Source organism: Mustela putorius, unplaced genomic scaffold, assembly GCF_011764305.1.
Source record: "Mustela putorius furo isolate JIRA1106 unplaced genomic scaffold, ASM1176430v1.1 tig00000281_pilon_pilon_pilon, whole genome shotgun sequence".
Lineage (NCBI taxonomy): Eukaryota > Metazoa > Chordata > Mammalia > Carnivora > Mustelidae > Mustela > Mustela putorius.
Genome location: NW_025421343.1, coordinates 23,319,323 through 23,344,427, shown reverse-complemented (window position 1 = coordinate 23,344,427; position 25,105 = coordinate 23,319,323). Strand labels below are relative to the sequence as shown.

At 42.0% G+C, this 25,105-nt stretch overlaps 1 long non-coding RNA gene across 1 annotated transcript; it reads left to right on the top strand.

The window, feature by feature from the left end:
* The first annotated feature begins 4,351 nt into the window (after positions 1–4,351).
* On the top strand, positions 4,352–24,711 carry LOC106007128. Its single transcript, XR_006606486.1, has 3 exons — positions 4,352–4,569; positions 5,618–5,750; positions 24,642–24,711. It is a non-coding gene; the product is annotated as an uncharacterized LOC106007128 (long non-coding RNA).
* The last annotated feature ends 394 nt before the right edge of the window (positions 24,712–25,105 follow it).

Below are 25,105 nucleotides of genomic sequence, written 5' to 3'. Positions count from 1 at the left end.
GCCGAGTCCATTGGCAGGATCCTCATGCCCTTCACGCGACTTCAGTGGGCACAGAGAATGGTAGGAAGCAGAAGGACAGGTAACAGAAAGCAACAGATCATGAGAAAATCCTCTGGATTAAGCATTTTGAGCAAAAGGGTTATTTTGTCAGACACTTAGAGGTGCCCCATGGACAAGCTAGAAGGTCGCTGGGCAGCAAAGGAGTGAGGGATAGGGGAGTGGCAGGCTGGGCCGGTGTTTCTCGAAGTGTCTGAGGCTCGACTGTATGAACAGACATGAGGTGATTAACTGACTAGCACCAGAATTTTCCCAGCTACCCTGAAGCTTGGCCAATTAACACTGTCCCTGGGGCCCATGTTACAATGAGGTCCTTCTGATAACTTACTCCTTTGGAAGGAGTCCAAGAGGGACACGTGCCCTGTGGAATTCCTCATTGTAACCCGGCATGCTTCAGAGAGATTCCAGAGAGGTGATGGTATAACTTATTTAGGCTGAAGGTTATCTGCTCGTCCTCCTCCACATCCCTGTAAGCCAAAGGAAGGGCACCTCATTAGTGTCAGATGACAAGGCTTTGGTTCTCTTTACTAGAATGAGCTTTTCATGTCATACATACTCTGGAAGACCCAAAAAGCCTTTTCTCTTGGCCTCTAGTTTGGAAAGAAGGTGTCATACCCGGACACGGCAGTGGGAATCACGCGCGGAAGCTTGCCATGACTACTCGTCTTGGTGTTACTCATGGAGGCTCTCGGGGGAAATGTCCAAAGGCTTCTTTGTAGCTCTTGCCATTAATCCTCAAGTTCTGGTTGCCAGTCCTGGGTAGAAGCATATGGATTACAAATGGTTTGGTAATTACTATTTCACTGAAAAGCTAATGCATTATAATGAGGGTTGTAGTAGAACATTGGGATAGTATGGGTAGGAAGAGAATTGGTAGTGTTTTCTTGTTTCTTTTGCTTTGTGCAGACCCAACTAGGGGGAAATGCCATTTTCAAATAGAACTGATGGGATTTTTTTAAAGATTTGTTTATTTGAGATAGAGTAAGAGAGAGAGACAGAGAGAGCATGTGCGCATGAATGGGGGGAGAGGCAGAGGGAAAAGGAGAAGCAGGTTCTCCACTGAGCAGGGAGCCCAATGCAGGGGTCTATCCCAGGACCCTGAGATCATGACCTGAACTGAAGGCAGACGCTTAACTGAAACACCCCTAAAGAGAACTGATGGGATTTATTTAAGAAATCAATGTATACCTCTTTCTCCCCATCTAAATTCTGAACTATTTGAGAGATAGTCAAGAAATAAGGCAAAAGAGGGGGTCCAAATATCACCTTGGTTAATGAGAACAGCTAGGACGTATGCCTGGAGTTAGGAAGTATTGCCACATACATGGGCAATCTCAGAAAATATAAACCTCCCACCAAGGGATACCATGGCTTATCAAATTCTTAATACAGTAGTCTCCCCTTATCTGTGGGCAGATGTTCCCAGGTCCCCAGTGAATGCCCGAAACCACAGACAGTACCAAATCTTTTATATTCTGTTTTCCTCTACATGCATAGATAAAGATATGTTTTCCTATACATGCATGTGATAAAGTTTAATTTATAAATTAGACATAGTAAGAGATTAAAAACAATAATAAAATAGAACGATTTTTATAATATACTGTAATAAAAGCCATGCAAATGTGATCTCTCTCTCCCAAACATCTTACTCTACTGTATTCACTCTTATACTTCTTGTGAGGATGTGAGACAAGAAAGTGCCCATGTGATGCGATGAAATGAGGTGCATGATGTAGATTTTGTGATGTGGCTTTAGGCTACCACTGACCTATGGCTACATCAAAAGGAGGACCCATCTGCTTCCAGACCACATGGTTGACCATAGGTAGCTGGACCTACACAAAGCAAAACTGTGGATAAGCCAGGGGTTGGGGAAAATACGGTATTAATGTTATTAACTCTTTACTATGAACTAGTTGAATTTTTAGACTCTCACATGCTTAGTTGTTGGTTATGTCACAGTTATCTAGCCTGTAAGGACCATGTCTTGCTCTCATGTCCAGAAAATCAAACATGAATTACTTAGTAAATAGTTCTTGATTATGGGAATAATTATGGTCTTGGAAGAATTCTCTTTATATAACCAAGAACTCTTAGGTCTCAGTCTTACAGCTGAAAGAGACCTTAGAGACCCAGGTCCAGGAGCTGAAAGGCAAGTTGCTTAGGGCCACCCAGGCTCAGAGATGAGAGCCAAATCTGAGTTTTCTCACTCCAAGGCTATTTTTCATTTTATTTTATCACATTGCCTCTCCACACAACTCTCTAACTGGCTTCTTTCTCTTTTCTAAATCCATCTCATTCCATTTTTTTATTCTCTTTGGCAAATACCCTAAATTCACAAAGAAGGAAAATGGAGGAAAGGTTTGAACATAGAATTCTGGCTTTTGTGTTTGGATTATTTGCAAGGAAGGATTAGCTTTCTTGCTCCACAGCTTCTCTCCATCAGCTTAAGGGATAAAAGAAACCCTAAACATTTAGATCAACAACAGTTTGGTCCTCTGCCATCCTTCCCCCAGCTAGGCAGTGCCCACTGCAGCCCATGGGCAGTGGTTCTACCACCTTCCTTCCTGGAAAGGAGCCAGATGAGTCAAGCAGACCTTCAGGGGGTGACCTCTCAGCCCAGGAAAGCCAAGACAATACCTGTCACAGCTGTCATTGGCTTAGAGCCCGATGTCCCTCGCTGCCTGCCTTGATGGCTTTGGCTGTGAGCACTCTCCTTACAAAGGAACCTCTCATGGGCTCCAGCCACTGGAGCCCTACAGCCAGAGTTTCAGGAAACTGGGGTGAAATGGGCAGAACAAGAGTTTGTCCAAAGACTGAACAGAACAGGAGGTTCCCACTGCTTGGAAATCTATCTGTGTGTTCCAGAGACTAGCAGAACAAAGACCCACACATGGTTATCTTGGCAAGAACAGGAAGGTTTAGATTATCCTTTTCCACCCCGTGGAAGGGGCCATCTTAGATGTGTGTGTGGAAGGAGCATCTGTTGTAGTGCTAACAGGCCTCAGTGAGGCCTCCCCTGGGCTTCCTGGCGGATGCAGCTCTGGTGATGGGAGAGTGACAGCTGTCGGTGCACACGGAGTGAAGGGCTCCGGCTCTCCCTTTCATCTCAGCATTTCCCAAATGACAGTGGCCATTGAGGGGGCTCTGATGGGTGCCACTCCCTTCAGTTCTCATCAGAGGCTCTGAAATATCCTCTGAGGCTACACCTTGCCTCCTTGAGGTGTTATTTTTGGAGAGGGCATTTGGGAAATGATCAAAATATGCATTGTGAGCGCAGTAGGGGCCTGCTGTGATGGGATCGGGTCTGGAAGCCTACCTAGGCTGTGTGCAAGACGGCTTTCCCCATCTGGGGCCCAGGTGTGTGGCTTGCCCCAGAGTCCAAGACGCAGATACCGGTGACTCGTGAGAGCAAGGCAGATCCATCTCACCTACCTTTGTTCTACAGAAATTATTTTATTCTTCGATGTGCAATGTCCAGATCCAGTTTTATTCACATAGATCAAGTATAGCTACAATCAAGCAGACGAACGCATGAAGGAAGAAGGGGTTTTGTTAACTCATTGTTGAGAGTCAGTGTGGATAAAGGCTAAGAGTGTACATTCTGGAGTCAGAGACCTGAGCTCAAATGCCAATTCTGTTACTAGTTCTCTGGCTAGCCTTAGAAAAGTAAAGCTATTTGTCTTAGCTTCATTTCTTTCATTATAAAATAAAGATCATTGTAGTTCCTGCCTGGGAGTATTGTCGTGATGAATGAGAAGGAGAACATTTGTGAAAAAAAAAAAGTCAAATGCCACAAGACCAGTCATGTCATTAAAGCCCAGTGAACTGATTGCTGTCATTACTATCAATCTTAGAAGCCAGGGCTCCCCTTTGCAAGACCCCTTTCCAAATGCTCCCATCCAGAGCTGCCATTCTGTCTTCTCCCACTGTTAGAATGTCTTCATTCTGAACCAGAGTTTCACTCCCATTCTCTTCTGGTCTTTTCATTTCCAGCTATGTTTTTGGAACCACAGTTTAAAAAATGGCAACCCTTTCTGTGATGGTGACTGGGGCACCACATGGCATGGCTCTGAGGGGCTCCCTTGACATTGTAATCTGTGTAAATTGCCCCCCCCCCTGGTGCTAGCTAGCCCTGTGGGAGAGGAGACTGGCAAGGATGGAGGGGAAGAATGGTTGTAGAGAGATTGTGTGTGTGTGTGTGTGTGTGTGTGTGTGTGTGTGTGTCTACCTCCCCCCCCCGACAAAACCCCTAGTGATGTAGAAGATCACACTGATGCCCTACTTTCTCCAGGCGAAACAGCTGCAATTCTATCAACACTTCTTCACAGAAGAGGAATTCACCTTGGAGCCCATTCATTACCCTTGGACCATGCTCCTCTGAAAGCAAAGTGTGATACCCAGAACTAAGTCAATATTCGAGATAGCACATGACCAGAGCCAACTAGAGTGGAAGCTGACCTTTTTGTTTTCCTGGATACTGTATTCAAGATGCCACTCTGATCCAAGGTAATTTTAGCACTGAGTGTGTATAGTGGTTATTACCTGGGCAATAACTTTGGCTTTTAATCACATGTCCTACAATAGCTCTTCATTTATCTTGAATCATTAATTTTTTCATTGTTATTACACTTCTTATTGATTTTTGTTTTTTTCAGACTGTCTGTATCAGGAGTTGTCTGAGACACATCTGTGTCTGAACAATTTAATGATTCTTATTGAGTCTACCATAGTGTCTGGGTCAACAAAAATGTGCCTAATTTGCATATTTAAGCAGAACCAAATCAAAGGGGCAGTATTTACTAAAATTTAAAATGACCACCATAGCAAGGCAATACATCTATTCTGTGTACATGGTGTTCCTGGATGAAGTACCCTTGGAAAAATGGCAGTAAGTTCTTATTTGGTTAATGAATCACAATTCCCCAAAGTAAAAGCATGACACTTATGGGAACCCTCAGTAATAATTCTTCATGTGCGGTTTTCTTGCTCACATTTTTTATATATGCAGTGATTTCCAAACTACGCTCTGTGGAGCACATGGGGTTCAGAAGGGATGTCTCAGGGATGTATGGGAAGGACAGAAACAGTGAGAACAGAGGGTGGGGCTCCCGTCAGCCCTTCCAGTTGCTGGCCCTTAACTATTGTATGTATGGAACTTCCCTGTAATATTTCCTTTGGGGGGGGTGGAATATTTAAACACCATTAAGCCGTTCTCTGCTCACTTCAGAGTGGTAGGGAATACAATCGCTTCCATGTTTCCTCTTATGAAATGGATTTCTGGGTGAAGTGGATTGAAGATGATCCCATATTCAATTTTTTTTTAAGATTTTATTTATTTCTCTCACAGAGAGAGATCGCAAGTAGGCAGAGCAGCGGGCAGAGAGGGGGGAAGCAGGCCCCCTGCTGAGCAGAGAACCCAATGTGCGGCTTGATCCCAGGATCCTGAGATCATGACCTGAGGCAGAGGCCTAACCCACTGAGCCACCCAGGTACCCCTCATATTAGATTTTTTAATTGATAAATTTGGCACTAATATGATTAAAACTCTCAACAGCCCTGGTGTGAAGGGAGAGTAACCGCACCATCACCACCACAATCCTGTCAAGCCTTTGGACACAGCTGGAGATGGAGCTCAGATCTGGAGCAAACCTGAGAATTTGAAGGTCACCTTCTAAGCAGTGTTGCAGGTTTGTGATTTGCTTCAGGCTATGGGGAAGTTCCATTACCTTTGTGGAAGTTCACTTCAATCCTCATCTTCTATTTTGGTGATGGGAAGGGGGATGTAGCTATTCTGTGTCTTGAAAAAGACACTGTTTGTGGTTTTCTTTCTCAGAGATGAAAGTCTGTGATCTAAAAATGGGTCACTGACTGGCCTTAATTGGTGATCTTCTTTGGGGAAATTTCTGAAGGAGAAAGTGTAGGTTGGGTAAACACATTTCCAGTCTCCACCATACCTTAGCCCGATTCCTAGAGCTCCATGACAGGTAGAGCTCAATGACATCTATCTTCACCTCCCAGATTATAGTTTGTGACTGTCAGGCCTCCTTTAAGAATCACATTTTCACAAGATTTGGGGGATCATACCAAACTTCTCATCATTGGATATACTATAAGTATTTAGGAATATCTTAACTCTATTGGTTCATTGTTTCCTTATCTGCAATAGAGAGATACTTTCACAGAAGACATTTGGAATAATGAAGTGGAGATGGATAACAAAATAATAGGAAGAAGTCTGGATAAAGGTGGAAAGAGACAGTAGCAAAAATTATAGGCATTTGGCTGAGATCCCAAATCTGGAGTGTTAGAAAGGAGAGACCTGAGGTGGAAATCTCACTTAGCATTTCCTCAGGGGACATTACTATAATGTTTTCACCCTCTTCACACTTAGGGAGCAACAGAAAAACATCTGAACTATGTTCAATATAAAAACTAAACTAACCAATGGGCTTCTGGGTGGCTCAGTTGGTCAAGCATTTGACTCTTGATTTTGGCTCAGCTCATCATCTCAAGCCTTGCGTCCACACCCACTACAGAGCCCACTTAAGATGCTCTTCCTTTGTCCCTCACCACATCCTCAAAAAATAATAAAATAAAATAAGATACATTAGGAAGTATTTCCATTTTTTTTTCTTTCAGTGTTATAATAAGTTAAATCATCTCTTGACCAACAAAAATGTACAAGCTTTCTTCCTAATGGGTATTAAGTGCACTTAGCACACCAGGAATGATGAGCTTCTTTGAAAGTAACTTTAGTTAAGAAATGTATCTTTTCAGTTTGAGGGATTCCACCCAATTTGATATTCTCAGATGTATTTAAGGGAACTTACCTGCACGGAGTGTCTCCTATCTGTGATGCTATTAAATTCAGACAAGGGTTTAAATATATAGTATACAAATTTATTAGGCCTGTTTATTTCTCTGTATCTAATCACTGCAACAAATCCCCATAAGTCCCCATCCTGCTGGGCCCATTGGTGGGAGGGACCAACGGGGGATAGAAATTTTTCCATTTTCAGGAGTCTTTGGATTCAAAACAGTATCTTAAAATTTAAAGAGATTCTTCAAGGTGCATGCCCATCTTTGGAAAAACGTTTTACCACCGAGGTTTCCCACCTCCCTCAACCAAAATGTCATTTGACTGAAGAGGGCTGCCCAGTGTCCTCAAGGTGATGAGGAAGATGGTGTACCAGCTGGGTCTCTGACCCAGTGTGGTTGGCCAGGGCTGTTCCCTGGGCACTTGTGTGATATCTGTGACTAAAGTCCATGGCTGGTGAAACTCTTGGTCTGTTGATTACTGCCTCTAGTTCTGGGCCCCTCAAATGGTCTGGTTTTGGGTGTTGGTGGCACCTAACTGCCGGCTCTATCATGCACTATGCTCACTTGATTTTGAACAAGTAGCTAAGTGTCTACTGCATAGCTTCCCGGAACTACAGAGGCATGACCTTCTCTCTCCCCCAAAACCTAGACTGAGTCTACTTCATAGCCATTGTGTGGGCTTTTTCCCCATGGAATAGCTTCATTTAGGGCATGTACAATCTTCTCTCGGCTCTGGGAAATCTGGGAGTTCACACATGTTAGCCTCATTTCTGGAGAAAATCTATGCCTCATTCCAGATCGTTATGCTAACACTTTACCTTTTCTAATCCATCACTTGAGAGATGTCATGTTTGATATAGGAATTCTTCAAAGAGACTTAGCATTTCCTCAGTCTTTTCAGGGAAACCTATCTTCACTAGGACTCCCTTAAAGTTATTTTATTTCTTAGACTCCTTTTGGGAGTTTCAATTCCCCTTCCTCTCTGACATGGATTCTCCCACATAACGCTCTTCTCCTTCCTGAGGCAGCATCCACTGTCTTCCTTCCCCAGAGTCATAGTGAGGCAAGAAATCTGTCAAAGGAAAACACAACAGGAAGTATTATTATTATTATTATTATTATTATTATTATTATTCTCTTTACAGATACTTTATTTTATCTAGTCCTTGCAATAGCCCTGAGGAGTGCTTATTATTACCCTCATTTGCAAATGAGGTATTCAGAGTGGGTACCTCACTTTCCCAAGTGACTGAACCAGGATTAGCAGCAAGCCCTGTGCCTTTCCATCATGCCAGCCCTCCTCCCAAGGGCCTGCAGGAGGGAAACACTGCTGAGTTGCTTTCCTCTTTCCCAGAGCTGTTCTTCCATATCCCCAACACTTCCATGTGATTTGCCCCGCTACTCCTATCCCAGTCGCACCCCCACCACCAGTGAGATGCAGGAGTGGAGAGCTGCACAGCCTTTTAAGGTGCCTGGTCAAGAAGGCACTTAGTACAGAATTAATACACCATCACGGCCATTACCATTTGTTTCTCTGTGAGAACCAGTGAGATGCTCACTTACTTGTGACCACTCCCTTCAGAAAGAGCCAGCAACTATGGTGAAGTAGCGAGTTTACAATAAACAGTAAAAGGTGAATGCAGAGGCTTTTCACAAGTCCAAACGTTTGGCAGGAGCCCAGAAGACATTACTCTTTATCCATTAGGATTCTCTCCTACACAGTTTTCCAGAGGAGGATGAAATTCCTTAGGTCATGTTATAAACATTCATCTTCTAAATCACGCCCCTAATAGAAAGAACAGAAGACAAAGCATGTGCTGTAAGTCATTCGCCCGCAGAATGTTCTCCGCACACAGTAATATAACATGTGGGGTCAGCCCCTGCGTCAAAGACCAAATACACAAGTGTAAAGAGATGGGAGGAAAAAGACAGACTCCACATGGCCAGCCTGGGGGAGGTGGGGCATCCCTGGGGAGGGGAGGACTGGAAAAGGCTTGGAGGGGAGAAGCCGAGGGAAATGTGGAATCACAGGGCTTTGCAGCCATCTGGGACAGAGATGGGGATAAATTGGAGGGTGTGGGGGCAATGTGCATCGGAGCAGGGAGGAGGGCATGGTTGGGGGAAGTGGGACGACTTCTTGGCCAGTGTATGATGAGGTAGACTCTAGAAACAGTTCAGAGCTATGGAAGGCAACTTTTCCTTTCCTCCATCCTCCAATCCCCTCCAGACTGCCCAGATCTTCCTTTCGTACCATGTCCTCCTTTCCCTCTGCACCCACAGGGGAAATGGGTTGCCCCTGGCTGAGCAGACAGCACAAGGGGTAGTTTCTGCCCCAGTCTCCTCAATCCTTTCCTTTCTAGCTAAATAAACCCTTCAGCTTTTCCAGTCCTGTTGAGGAGCCAAGCAATATATACATCTCACTTGAGCTGAACCCTTCCTAGAGGCCCTGAGTAGCTGGTAAACTATTGTTGCCTCATTTGTAGCTTCATAGACCTTTCCTCTAACTTCACAACCTTTCTCTTGCCCCTGCCTAGTTCAAGCGTCACAACCTAGGGAAGCAACTATAATAGAGCACTTTGCAAGGAGTCTGAAGACTGTTTATGATTCTAATTGCTGAATGGCTAAGAGTAATTAGAATAAGGAAGAAGATATCTACCATTGACTGAGCACCTAGAAGGTCAGGCCCTATGCTAAGCCCTTGGGATGGTTATCCTAGGAAAATGATTACCATTATTTTAAAAATTTCTAGTAACTGGAAGCTTTGGTGCCTCATTAACTTGACCTATTTTTCCACATGGTTTTTTAAATTTGAAAACCAAACAAAACTCCCCGAACTGAAAGGGTTTCCTGATTCTCAGAATAAGGGGAGGAAGGGAGTGTGTGTATGTCAAGGTTCTGTGGCATTTTGTTCATCAGACTTCAAGTGGGAAAGCAGGTGGTAGGAGTAGAAAAGACAGGCGGGCAAATCTCGTAGACATTTCCTAGGACAGGAAGGAAGGAAGTAAGATGTTGTCCTGGGAGATCTTTGTCCATGCAATGGACGAGGACTGCTCACCTCAGCTTTGTGCGCAATAATTGGAAGCCCTGGTGCTCATTCTCCAGGTGATCTTGGGAAGTTTCCTTATCCTGATGAGCTTCAGGCTCTAGTTTGTAAGGTTAGCAATGGTCCGTTACCAGACTCAGAGAATACAGCCCTAGTTCAGGCACCTTCTTGCTGACAGACTAGCTGTGTATGACCTTGGATGAGTCATTGAACCTTCTCTGAGTTCATTTTCTCATCTAAAATGGAAATACCTCTGCCTACGTGACCCTCCAGCTCAATGTGATAATGCCGGGCCGGTGCTTTTTAAGCTGGAGAACATATTTATGAAGCAAAGGAGTCCACAGGTGGTGATGCAGGTCCCTTTTAGCTAAGACATTTTCGGAGGCAGTGACCTCATTTCCTGGAGACCGGCCTTGCAAAGTCTCCAGCAGCCCAGCCGCTCCACGTGGCTACTCCCCCTTTCCCACAGCTAGAGATGAGGGAAGGCTCCTCGGGGGTGCTCACTCAACAGGCATTATTATCTTATTTCTTTGCTGATCAGAGTCTGGCCAAAAAATCAAAGGATTTCTCTTTCAATCTGGCAGTCGTTTTCTACTTCACTCTAAAGTCACTACGCAAGGTCAAGCTCAAGGAACTGAATTCCTTAGAAAAGTGTTTCCTGATTGTCTGGAGGAAATGCGTTCATAGTTAGGATGGGCGTGTCAAGACCCCTATGGCTTTCTTTCTCATAGTTTTTATAAATTAAACCAAAGGTGAATTGCGTTGACCCAGGCATTAACTATGACTGTTTTTTATGGGCTGTTTCAGGTGTCTTTTGTGAATTTCATGATCCTCTCTTCTGGGATGGGTGGAGTGGTGGTGGGCTTGTTATTGATTTAAATTACTCATAGCTCATCCTGTCCAAACACTGAACTGTGTACACAGGTGACAGGATAGTCATCTTTAGGCATTTAAATCCTGCCTATTCTTACATATTAGTAGAGATAGATTATCAAGCTGCAAAAATATAAGGATCTTCTCCCAAAGAGACCTCTCCTACTGCTTCTTACAGGTTATCAAAATAGAAAAGAAGCATTCAGCTTTGGAATCTATATTCTGATATTTTTAAGTGGCTAATATTAAGGAACAAACTGAATTCTGTCTTTGAAATTAAGAAACTTGTTGACCTCTTTGGAAAGCCCCAATCCTACTACTTTCTGTGTATTCTTGAATAAACTATTTCTCTGAACATCAGTTCAGTCTCTTCATCTAAAGATGTGGGGCAGGGGGGCACACCTGGTCGCTCAGCAGGTTAAAGCCTCTGCCTTCGGCTCAGGTCATGATCCTAGGATCCTGGAATCGAGCCCCACATGGGGGGGGTGTGTCTCTGCTCAGTGGGGAGCCTGCTTCCTCCTCTCTCTCTCTCTGCCTACTTGTGATCTCTGTCTGTCAAATAAATAAATGAAAATCTTTTTTTAATAATAAAAATAAAAATAAATAAAATAATAAAAATAAAAAAATAAAGATGTGGGAAAGGGGGTACTTGGGTCAATTAAGGGGGTACTCAGTCAATTAAGTGTCCAACTTCTAGTTTTGGCTCAGGTCATGATCTCAGGGTCATGAGATCGAGCCCCATGTTGGAGTCTGTACTCAGCTGGGAGTCTATTTAAAATTCTCTCTCTTTCTTCCTCTGCCTCTTCCACACTCCCCCCACCCCACTCACTCTCTCTCAAATAAATAAATGAAGATAGGGAATAAAACCCTGCTACATCATTTTTAACAATATATTTACTTCAATTTTAATATGCAATGTCTTCATTATGAGTTATGTTATAAGGATAAAGGGTACCTTTTTTCTCATTGTCATTAACATAATTCCTTGGGCATGGTAGATATTTGACGTATATTTATGGGATGGAATGGAACTGAGTTCATTGTAAATGGTGCTTACTTAGAGCATCAGATTGGTTTCCTAGTGGCAGCACAACTGCACATCCTCATTTTACAGAGGAAGGAATGGGAAGGGGAGAAGTCAGTGGATGAGAGAGGTTAGCCAACAGGCCCATAAGCACACAGTCTTGGGTGGTGGACCTCAGACTAGAATCCAGACCATCTAAATCTCAGTCCAGTTGTCCTTCCATCACACACCACAGCCCCTCACATCTTGTTTGCACTTACTTAGAGGAAAAAATATAAAGAGAAGTGATGCAAATATATAAGATGTTAATTCCATCTCAAATTATCAGAGTTCCAAATCAATGAAACCTAAATTGTTTTTAAATTTTTAATTAATTGAGAGTAAGAACTATCTTGAAATTCAAAGAAAATTTTATACTCTCAAGACATTCCAGTATAACATGGTAAGTGATAGAGAGTGACAGGGAGTGGGTGCCATTTACACAGGATGATCTGCAAAGGTCTTTTGGGTGGGGGTGACATTTAAGTAGAGACTTGAAAGAAGAGATACTCTGCAAGTATCCAGGAAACAGAATTCAGGCAGAGAGAACAGTGAAGATGAAGGCAAAGCTGGGGGCATACTCAGGCCATCCTGGCTGCCATGGAGAAGAAAGGAAGAGAGGGAGAACATGAGGTCAGTCGTAACATCCTCTTACATACCAGGAGAAGTAGGATCTCAGTAAGTATTGGGTACTTTACCTAGATGAGCTAACAGTCATGTAGGGTTTTGAGCAAAACAGGAAAGTGGTCTGATTTACATTTTAGAAAAATCTGATGGCTCTGTGGAGTACAATCTATAGGGGAGAAGGTGTTCAGAGAGAACCAGTTAGAAGTCAAGTGTTGATGGTAATTCTGATAGAGTAGGAGTACTGGAAGTGATAAGAAGTTGTCAGATTTGGGATATATTTAGAAGGAAAACTAATAGAATTTGTCACAAACTGGAAGTGGGTTGAGAGGCGGGAAGGAGTCAGAGATGACTTTAAGGCTTTTGACCAAAGAGCACGTAGAAATGAACCTCTGTTAAAAGAAGTGGGGAGAATTGAGGGAGAAGGTGATTGGGGGTAGGGGTAGGAATAAAAATATGGTATTTGGAAATGTAGTTCAACATTCATATTGGATATTTATGTGTAGATGTCAAGTGGGAAACTGGATTAAATCTGGAGTTCAAGAGGAAGGACAGGTTGGATTTATAAATTTGGAAATTATCAATGGAGAGATGGTATTTATATTCTTGGGACTATATAAAATAACCTTGGAGGGATCATTTTTACAGAAGAATTCCCAGGACCAAATCCTGGGCATTCCAGAAGCTAGAGATTAGGAATATGAAGAACTCTATAAAGCAAAGGACAATGAGAAAGTAATTAACTGAAATAGGAAGAAGAACCAAGAGGAGTAGTGAACTAGGAGCTAAGTGAAAAAAGCTGTTTCAAAAAGAAAAGAGTGATGAACTGGATCAAATGATGAGGACTGAGATTTGACCATAGACTTGCCATAATGACAGTCATCAGTGTATCTGGCAAGAGCTGTCCTGATAGAGCTGTGATGCTGAAAGCCTGATTGAAAGTTTTCAAGGAAGAATAGGAGAAAAGCAAGTGGTGACTATACATGCAGATAATTCTTTGTAGAAGAAGGAGGAGAAGAAGAAGAAGAGGAGGAGGAGGAGGAGGACAGAGATGAGGAAGGAAGAAAGGAAGGAAGAGGAGGAAGAGAAGAAGGGGAAGAAGGGGAAGAAGATTATAGAAGAACAGAGAAATTGGAACTGGAAGTACACACGGAATCAAGGGAGATACTTGGGTATGTCCGAAATGGTCCCTGTACGGAAAATGCAGGAGAGACAGGACAGTGGCTGGATGCATATCCATGAGTTTAAGAGAGGAGAAGGAATCCATTGATCCTATGGAGGGTTTGGTTCCACAAAGGATCCCAGACAGTTAATTCATTGTAACCAGAAAGCAGGCTGAGCATGGTTGTGTAGATATAGTTAGCAGAAATGGTGAAAGTTCTCTTCTACTAACTCCTTTCTCAGAGAGATGAGGAGAAAGGGCATTAGCTGTGAGAGAACAGAATGGATAAAGTATTGGAAGATAGTAGAGTGAGAAGAATTGTGAAATGATAGCTAAGGAGAATCATGGCCCAGAGCAATGAAATAGGACCGCTGGCCACCTTGCATACTGCCTGGCCCAGAATCAGACTTAATAAATCTTCCCTGGATGAAAGATGACCCAAGAACCTAAGGAAGGAGCCAACTTGAGAATCCAAGTCCCAATATAGTGCACGACTCAGCCCATCAGATTTGAATCCATATTCAGTCATGCATATTTGGCTATTTTCCTGAAGTTCCATTGAAGGAAACTATAAAAATTGTGATTTAAGCATCTTTCCTGGCAACCCAAGAGAGGGCTCCAACCCTTGCCAAATGATAGAATTACAGACTCCTTGGAAAGCTCCTTTCCCGAATAGAGGTTTTTATTGCCACATTTCATCTCCCAGTATGGTACTGTTCTCTTTATTGGTACCTTTATATCCCTTACAGGTTTTTAAACTTCAGTTTCCCAACATCCATCATTTTTACAAACCCTCTTCCACTTTCCACACACAAAAATGTTCTCTTACACTTTCCTCAGGAATGTCCCATGAATTTCATGTTTACAAACTCTAACTGTCCCAGAAAGCCACTTCCCACTACCCCCAGAGAAGTATCTAGTCAGAAAAATAAAATATGTGAACCAAAGGCTTAGCATTCTTTTCAACTCATTCATCTGCATTAGCCAGGTCTCCTGAGCCTTCGGCTGCCTTCTAAATGAATGATTCACCTGCTTGTGGACAATTTCAGTAATTTTTTGGTAATAGTCTTTGGTTTTCAGCCAGAGGTTGCCTCTGGAATCACATCTTTCAAAAGTTTTGAGACTCACAGATTTTGAACTGAGTAATTCTCAAGGGATTGATTCCTAGGTTCTGCTTTTCCTCTTTCTTTCCTTCTTCTTAAAAAAAGAACAGTCTCAGTGAAGTAAGAAAACTATCTTCAGAATTGGCCAAAGTCTAGGACCTAATTTTTTGAAGATCTATGAAGGTGGTAGCCAGAAGTTATACAGCTATAGATAGATGGAGATACCTAAGTAGATAAGGAATTTTTATTTCATTTTGGAAACATAATAGAAATATCCCAAAACTAATAAAACAGACAACATTGCTTCTTTTACACCTTACCTTCCTTTTGGAGCATATCCTTTAGTAGTTCTTTCAGCAATACCTCAAATAATAAACTCTTAGAGTTTTTGTCAAAAATGTCAAAATTTTCTCCTCCTTCTTGTGTGACAATTTAGCTAGCTGTAGAATTCTAGTAAGGTTTTTGTTTTGTTCAGTACAATGATGTATGACTCCACTGTCATCTGGTCTCTATTGTGGCTGGTAAGATGTCTCTTATAAGTCTAAATATTCCCTTTTTTATATATGAATGTCTCATATCAAGTTTCTTTCAAGAGCTTCTTTTTCTTATTGATGTTCCCTGAGGCATCTAGATGTTAATCTGACTTTATCCTCTTTGGGACTCCCTGTACTTCTTATGCCATGTCATCAGTTATGGAAATTCCCACTCATTAGGGTATTTTTGGTTTTAAATAAAATGTCCTTTTCCTCTTCTTAAACTCCTATTAGGTACAGGTTAAGCATCTTATTTTCTCCCCCATGTTTTTCATGTCTATTTCATAGTTTGGGTTTCTTTATTTTTCAATGTTAATTCACCTCAAATATATCTTTTCATTTGTTGATTTCTCTTCATCCAGATCTAATCTGCTATTTCATTTGTTTATTGAGAAGAAAACTATCTTCAGAATTAACCAAAGTCTAGGACCTAATTTCTTGAAGATCTATGAAGGTGGTAGCCAGAAGCTATACAGCTATAGATAGATGAAAATACCTAAATATCAATATTAGTAATATTAACATTTAATATTAATAATTTTATGTTAATATTAATAATTTTTATATTAATTTTTGCTTTCAGAAATTCTATTTTCATTGTTTTCTTTTTTTATACTTCTGATTTTTTCTTTGATAATCCACTTATTTGGAATCCACTTTAATCATTTAAATCCACTTATTTGGAAGTCTCTAGGCAATTGTTCTATTATCTGAGGTATTTGAGCCTGCAGTACTATTAGCTGGGTCCTGTTGTTCTCACTCATGTTGGATTTTTTTTTTTTTAACTTCCTGTGTTTTATAACTTTCTACTGTGAGTTCATCATTAGCGGGAATTGTTTTCTGTGAGAATTCCCTGCAGCCTTGATTGTGGGAGAAATCCTCCAGGGGGGTATGAAGGTAAATAGGGGTAATTTTCTCTTCTTTTGCTTCTGCAGATGTCTCATAGGCATCACTCGCTCTGGCTTTGGAGCATCTGTACCATGGTGTTTGCATATTTTGAGCTACTAATTTGCTAGGTGCTCAATCCAGGGATTTCCATTTTTCAGAGTGCTTTTATTCACTCAGAACCTCAACAGAGCTAGATGAGCTTCCCTGTGATCTCCCTAGCCCACTAAGTGACTGCTTTGTAGTCCAAACTTTCACTGATACCCTTTAAGAGTTTGGGTGTTAAGCAGATATGCCGCTTCTGTGCCAAACCATAATCTTGTCTCTGTCCCAGCACAGCCATTAAAATCCAATGCAAGACAGTACCTGAGTGACTCCCATTACCTCCCCACACTGGCTGCAGCATTAACACACAAGCTTGTTTTCCTAGGGTTTGAATTTTCTCTTTATTTTTGGCACCCAGGTAATTCTCATTCCTTCTTGAAAATTAAATCAGACATAAGAGAACCTACACAAACTTCCATTGCACATCTACTTACCTACAAGCAACTCTCCTCCACCTTTCCTCCTATTACTATGAATAAACCATCTGTGTCTGTAAGGCCAGTCCCTCTACCTTGTTACCAGCTCCCATTCCGTTTCAGTTATTCAATGACATCACTCCAATAATTCTCTCTCCATCTCCTGCATTAACTGTCCTCTTCTTTCTGGACTACTCCTATGGGTATAAATATAGTTATTTCTCCTATCTTAAAAAAGCCTCAATTCCTCTTCCTATTCATCTACTGCTTCACTTTTCTGTTTTCTTTACAGAAAACTTCTGAAAGTTTCCTCCTCCCAGTCCCCCTTTCTTATGCATAGTCCAATCAAACCTTTGTCCTCACCATTCTTCCACAACCACTGTTTTCCAGGTCACCAGTAACCTCTACATTGTTAACTCTCAGTCACCATCTTGGCATTTTAGCAGAATGAGGTGTAGTAGATCATTCCCTTCTCCATGAAATCCTTTTAACCCTTGGCATTCAGGACTCCACATTTTCCTTGTTTTTGTTCTTTCTCATCAGCCATTTTTCAGTCTCCTTTGCTAATTCTTCCTTTTATCCCCAAACTCTAGAGTAACCCAGAGTTCCTTGGATGTCCTCCCTTTCCTAGGCACATGCAATTCATTGATGATTTCATCTAGTTTCAAGACTTTAAATGTCATTTATGAGCTGATAACTCCCAAATGTATGCCTCTAGCTTGTAACTCTTTCCTCTGTTCTAAATTCTTATGTCAAACTGCCCTCTCAACATTTCTAATCAGTTGTCTAATAGAAATTCCAAACATATCTTGTCCAAAATTGACCTCTTGATCTTTCCTACCAATCATGCTGTTAGTTTTCCCCATCTCAGTTAATGGCAACTCTGCCCTTGTGATTGTTAAGGCAAAACTTGGGAGTCATTCTTGACTTCTTCCTCTCTTCTCTGGATCTAAAGTTAAAACTCTAGAATCAGGGTATTTGTTCCACTCAAATGAATAAATTTGTATGAGTACAGAAAAAAGGGAGTATATATTCTGTTAGGGAGAGGTAAGAAAAACAGTAAGTATAACACAAAACTGAAATGCCAAATGAGAAATGCAGAATGCTATAAGCATTGAAAGGAGGGAATGATCATACCTAGAGACAGAGAAGTTTGGGGGTATATAGAAGAACAGAAGCTTTTGAGATGATCCTGAAGGATAGTAATGATTTGAGGGCTTAGGAAGAGTGGGGGGAATTTTAGGTGAAGGAAGCTGCTGAACAAGACATCACTCTTCTTGGTTAGTGTCCCTTCCTCCTTTTTTTTTTTTTTTTTTACGATTTTATTTATTTATCAGAGAGTGGGGGGTGGAGAGAGCAAGCACAGGCAAACAGAATGGCAGGCAGAGGCAGAGGGAGAAGCAGGCTCCCTGCCGAGCAAGGAGCCCGATGTGGGACTCGATCCCTGGACGCTGGGATCATGACCTGAGCCGAAGGCAGCTGCTTAACCAACTGAGCCACCCAGGCGTCCCAAGTGTCCCGTCCTCCTTAAGTAGGATTCTTTTGGCCTACCTTGGCAATATATCCTCTGGGAGCCTTTAATAATCCCTTGACTTAGCCTCACTCTATCCCAGACCCAACGTAGTTCAAATCAAAGTTGCTGTATCTTGCCAACATTAATTTTCAAAATGCCTCTCACAGGTTATAGGCTTCCCTCTCTCAATTCAAGTTACCACTATCCCAGTCCACCCTTCTTCGTCCATGTTGTGTCTTGTTGGTCTCTTTGCCCTTGGGCTGCTTCCTCCTCTGTTCTTTCTATTCACTGTAGCCAGAGTTGGCTTGATAGCATGTTGACTCCCTCGGCCAACACATAAGAGCTTATTTTTCACCAGCCACTGCTCTCAAGGAAGATTCTAACTAAGCAAAGGGGCATACCTGGAAACATACAAAAACTACAGATGCTTCTACAAACTGTACAAGGTACAATGGCACAAGGGAAAAAATGCAAATTCTACAAGCTGATAGGGGGGCAATCATAGAAATCACTCAAAATCCATAGCTACTCATCACCTATAGGAAAAAGATCTTCCACATCCCAGCTACATTGTCTGCCTTGTTACCCCTATTCCCCTTCACATATGCTACATTCTGGCCACATTGCTCTATTTGTACATGTGTGCTGAGCCTTCTCTTCATGCCTTTGTTCATGTTGGTCCTTCTGCCTAGAATGCTATTGCTCCACCTCGCAAGTTGTGATCCTACTCAACATGTAAAACACTTATCACAGTGTCCTGCACAAAGCAAACAATAGTGTCAGTAGTCTTCAGCATTATCATCATCGTCATCTTACCCTAGAAAGATTAGCTAAATTCTCACGACTCTTAATTTTTCAAGTCACTGTCATCTTGTGTTACATATGTACAATCTTCTCTGCCTCATTGTCCTTCTCTATGACAGTAGGAAATCACCATTGCAGTAGGAAATCTCCATGGCAGTAGGAAATCCTGTCATCACTAAAGAGTCCTAAGGAATAGGCAGAAAATGGATAGAAATAAAGCAGATAAAGTCTCTGGAAAGGACTCTTTTAACTAATTGAATGAATCAGCCATAGATTTAAAGGCCCAATCTGATTAAAATAAGATAGGGTGGGCCTCTGCACTTCCTGGTAATGTACAGTCAGATTGCCTTAACGTATGACCCCAGTGAGTCAACTTTAGCTCACACTCTTACTCAACATATATTTACTCAGATCACATAACTTACTCTAATCAGTTGACAGACTTAGAGGAAACCATTCAGCCTCTAAGAAGAATTGGTAAAGAATCTAAGCACATCAACTTGCATTCCCCCCATCAGTGCAAGAGGGTTCCCCTTTCTCCACATCCCCTCCAACACATGTTGTTTCCTCTCTTGCTAATTTTGGCCATTCTAACTGGTGTAAGGTGACATCTCAATGTGGTTTTAATTTGAATTTCCTTGATGGCTAGTGATGATGAACATTTTTTCATGTGTCTAATAGCCATTTGTGTGTGTTTATTGGAGAAGTGTCTGTTCATATCTTCTGCCCATTTTTTGATACGATTATCCATTTTGTGTGTGTTGAGTTTGAGGAGTTCTTTATAGATCCTGGATATCAACCTTTTGTCTGTACTGTCATTTGCAAATATCTTCTCCCATTCCGTGGGTTTCCTCTTTGTTTTCTTGACTGTTTCCTTTGCTGTGCAGAAGCTTTTGATCTTGATGAAGTCCCAGAAGTTTATTTTGGCTTTTGTTTCCTTTGCCTTTGGAGACATATCTTGAAAGAAGTTGCTGTGGCTGATATTGAAGAAATTACTGCCTATGTTCTCCTCTAGGATTCTGATGGATTCCTGTCTCACGTTGAGGTCTTTCGAGTTTATCTTTGTGTACAGTGTAAGAGAATGGTCGAGTTTCATTCTTCTACATATAGCTGCTCAGTTTTCCCAGCACCATTTATTGAAGAGACTGTCTTTTTTCCACTGTATATTTTTTCCTGTTTTGTCGAAGATTATTTGACCATAGAGTTGAGGGTCCTTATCTGGGCTCTCTACTCTGTTCCACTGGTCTATGTGTCTGTTTTTATGACAGTACCATGCTGTCTTGGTGATCACAGCTTTGTAGTAAAGCTTGAAATCAGGTAACGTGATGCCCCCAGTTTTATTTTTATTTTTCAACATTTCCTTAGCGATTCAGGGTCTCTTCTGGTTCCATACAAATTTTTGGATTATTTGAAGAATACCGGTGGAATTTTGATCGGAATGGCATTAAAAGTATAGATTGCTCTAGGCTGTATAGACATTTTAACAATGTTTATTCTTCAATGTTTATTCAAGAGCATGGAATGGTCTTCCATCTTTTTGTGTCTTCTTGAATTTCTTTCATGAGTGTTCTGTAGTTTCTCAAGTACAGATCCTTTACCTCCTTGGTCAGGTTTATTCCCAGGTATCTTATGGTTCTTGATGCTATAGTAAATGGAATCGATTCTCTAATTTCCCTTTCTGTATTTTCATTGTTAGTGTATAAGAAAGCCACTGATTTCTTTTTTTTTTTTTTTTAATGAAAGCCACTGATTTCTGTACATTGACTTTGTATCCTGCCATGTTACTGAATTGCTGTATGAGTTCTAGTAGTGTGGGGGTGGAGTCTTTTGGGTTTTCCATATAAAGAATCATGTCATCTGCAAAGAGAGAGAGTTTGACTTCTTCATTGCCAATTTGGATACCTTTAGAACTTCCCTATGACCCTGCAATTGCACTACTGGGTATTTACCCCAAAGATACAGATGTAGTGAAAAGAAGGGCCATCTGTACCCCAATGTTTATAGCAGCAATGGCCACGGTTGCCAAACTGTGGAAAGAACCAAGATGCCCTTCAACGGACAAATGGATAAGGAAAATGTGGTCCATATACACTAAGGAGTATTATGCCTCCATCAGAAAGGATGAATACCCAACTTTTGTTTGTAGCAACATGGACGGGACTGGAAGAGATTATGCTGAGTGAAATAAGTCAAGCAGAGAGAGTCAATTATCATATGGTTTCACTTATTTGTGGAGCATAACCAATAGCATGGAGGACATGGGGAGTTAGGAGAAGGGAGTTGGGGGAAATTGGAAGGGGAGGTGAACCATGAGAGACTATGGACTCTGAAAAACATTCTGAGGGGTTTGAAGTGGTGGGGGGGTGGGAGGTTGGGGGAACCAGGTGGTGGGTATTATGGAGGACACGGATTGCATGGAGCACTGGGTGTGGTACAAAAACAATGAATACTGTTATGCTGAAAATAAATTTAAAAAATGATTTAATTTAAAAAAAAAGAATCTAAGCGCATCAGTCTAATGTATCAGATAAGAGCGAATTGGGTGTCCCAGATGGGACAATATTTAATGACAAGGATGAGAAAAGAATCTAATGGATCCTTGAATGGTGCTCTCACTTCTGTCAGTGGAAGCTCCTCTATCTTGTCACTGTCTCCTTTCCCCATCACTAACACCACTCTGTCCCATGTCTGCTTTTAGAATCAAAACCTCCGTTCTCTTATATTACCAGTGTGGTAGTTAGAGATCTGTGACTTGAACACTATCAGTTCAACATGGCTTCAAGTTCTGGCAGTGACATTCCTTCAGCAGTCTTGCATAGATGTCTGCCTTCTCCCTGCAGTTCCACACTTATAGGCATGCTTAGTCAAGAAGAAAGCACATATTGGAGCCATCTACCATAAGTGGAAGTAGGATGGGGCTAGTTTCTATTCCACTTATGTATGGTCAGCCCAAGGCCCCCTGGGCAAAGCACCTAGTGTTCGTATCAGCAATTCAACTATTTTCACTTTAGCTCCTTCAAATTCACCCCATTTAGTTTCTTCTACCTAGATTTTGTGCAAGGACTTAAAAAATATGAATCCACCTCCACTCTTTATCACACAACACACATATCTATGTTCTTTTTCTTGGTTTGGGATTTTTTTTTTCAAAGCATATTCCCACTCTAAATAAAATATGGTACACAGTGAAGGTAACATCATGTAGAGGCTAGAGCATGGGCTTTGGAGCCACATAAGCCTGGATTTGGGTTTTGGCTTTTCCATATGGATTGGGCACCCTGTCCCCAAAGAAACCCAGTGTAAGGCTGGAAAGATAGCTTACAGCTAAGAACAGAAGGGTCTATATCCCACCATAGGGTTTCTAAGAGGAAGCAAGCCAACAAAATCTTTATGATAACTTTCCACTCATCTTCATTAAGAAGGCAAGAGAAAAGAATAGAGAGTTCACTTCGGGGGGCTTCTTCTTCCCTTTCTATGCAATCAAGAGCTTCCAACATGTCTCCCTCATCTTCCTTCATCCTCCCACTAAACTGGCAGGTGTGCCTGGTGATGCCACAGTATGGGAGAAGGTGGACTAGAAAGAACAGCATGGAAAGAAGGTGGGTTGAGGAGGCAGGGAAGGGATAGAGACAGTCTGGTTTTCTACCACCCTGTTCAGAAACAAAGACAGTAACTTCCCTAATATGGGTCAGTCAGTTGGTGAGCTGGGACTTGGCCATCCTGATATGGCCCCTTCTAAGTCCACACATCAAGAATAAGAGACCAGGGGCACCTGGGTGGCTTAGTTGGTTAAGCATCCACCTTCAGCTCAGGTCATGATCTGGGATTGAGCCCTGCATCAGCCTCCTTGCTCAGCGGGACACTTGCTTCTCCCTCTCCTTCTGCCTGCTGCTCTCCTTACTTGTGCGTGCGTGTGCTCTCTCTCTTTCTCTTTTTCTCTCTGTGTCAAATAATAAATAAATAAAAGCTTTAAAAATAATAAAAAATCTCTTCTTAAAAAAAAAAAAAGGATAAGAGGTCAGAGTGGCAAAAGGCTAAGGAGTGGACCCACACTGTGCAGTGAGAAAAGGTGATTCAGACTCATCCTCTTTCTACCTCCACCAGCCAAAGAACCAATCCAAGATCCCAGAGGAGAGCCCAACTCTGGAACCAGTAGGCAGCCCATCTTCCATGGGTCAACCAACAGAGGACCAACCCAAGTCAAACTGGCTGCTGTTGAAGGCAGGAACAGGAAACTCCCTTCTCCCAGGCTCTGCCCCCAGGCTCAATATCTGTGCTGGGAATGGGGCTGAGAATAGAGAGGTGGAGGGAGCCAACACAGTGTTAATACCCACGTCACACTACAAATGGCTGAGTCCAAGTCACGCATTTGGATGCACTTAGATATCTCTACAACTATTTCATGTTTCTTCACAGCTAGTGTGCGCCAAGTGGGCACTGGTCAAAAAAAAGTTGAAGTCAGTTATTTGGAAAAGTAAAAGTGGTCAACATGTGTATTTTTCTGACTTGGGACTCTTGTACCAAGGCTGTTACGCTCTGTAAACCCCTGACTGAGTTTCTTAACCTCTGAAATGATTTGCTGCCTCTGCAGGTGGGAACCCCCCATCTCATAGGGCTTGGGAAAGCTCCTTGCACAGACAGAACCTTGCTATGTCGTCCCCCAAACCTGAGAAGTAGGGAAACACTATTCCATCCTTTTCATTAATATTAACTCAATTGCCAGAGACAGAGAATGTGCCCTTGTTTCTGCTCATTCCACAGATCTCAGCTTAAATGTTTGTTCTCAGGAAGGTCTGTCTTAGCCACCCCATCCAAAGTAGGTGTTGCCCCTACATTTCCTGTTATTCCTGTACAGTCCTAATCAGGATGTGAAGTTATTTAATTAAGTTATTTGTTGAATTGTTCCTTATCTGTGTCCTGCCCCCCACAATACTCTCTGAGGTCAGGGCCCCCTCTGCTTTTTCCCTCTTGTGTGTCTAGTGTCTTTAAACTTGTGCTTCTTAAATTGGTTGAAATCTTGTTTCTTGAGGTTCTATGCCATGAATGTTAAAGCTCTTTTCCCTTATTTAAAGGTCCGAAGTAAATCATCTTCTTAGTTTGGTCTTCCCACTGCTGTTTGCTTGCTTTGGCAGAAGGAGAATGAAATGTACTTTTTTTTTTTTTTTAAGCTTACAGAAGCTATTAATATAAACACAAAAATGGTGAATTTCAGTACCTGAACTCTGTGAATAATTACTGGGTGGAGCTATCTTCACAAGGCAATTTTCTACTTTCCTTATGAAATAAAACCCCAAAAATGTGTTACTATGGCAGCCTGTTTCCTGACTGAGACAAAGCAGAAGCAACCTATGCATTAACATCAACCACACCCTTTGCACCGTTGAGTCCTCTCTGAGATGAGCCTCAATGTGTTTGGAGAGACACCAACTGTTAGGCTAGTTAGTAACATGTTTGACACCTACACATGTGGGGGGAACGTGCACACACGCAAGCTGTAATTTAGCAGCAACAGCAACTGTGTATTGAAAAAAGGAAAAACAAAAAAAAATTGCATTCAAACATAGTGGAGGGTGATCACATGAACGGCATCTGGAGCTAGGTGCTAATCTGGGAATATTCCTTCATTTTCCTACAGACCTCGGCCCAGCAAAAATAATGGATTCCACTGGGATGCTCTCTGCCCCAATCTTGCCATCTCAAGGTACATTGGGTGGTCAGTTCATGGTGCAATCTCTGTCATTAGGATCCACATGAATAAGTAGGGTTTTCCAGAACAGACAGAGAACAATTGCCATCCCTCCTGACAGTCAGAGGGAGGCAGGGGCATCTACCCTACACCCTGTGGGGACTATAGAAAGGGCTCAGGAAGCTGCATATTCCTTCTAGGTGGGGCACCCAAGAGCGCTACTAGCTGCCAGAAAATTACTCAGAAGTATTGACAACAGAAGGTCATTCATTAAGTGTCATTTCTTATGCCATTGGTCCCTCTTACAGAAGCATCTAACAGATACCAGACGAGCAAACCAGGCAGCATAAACCCTGTAAACCCTGGTGGGAAGGAATTGTTTCACTTGGCCTCAGGAAGAAGCTCACACAAAG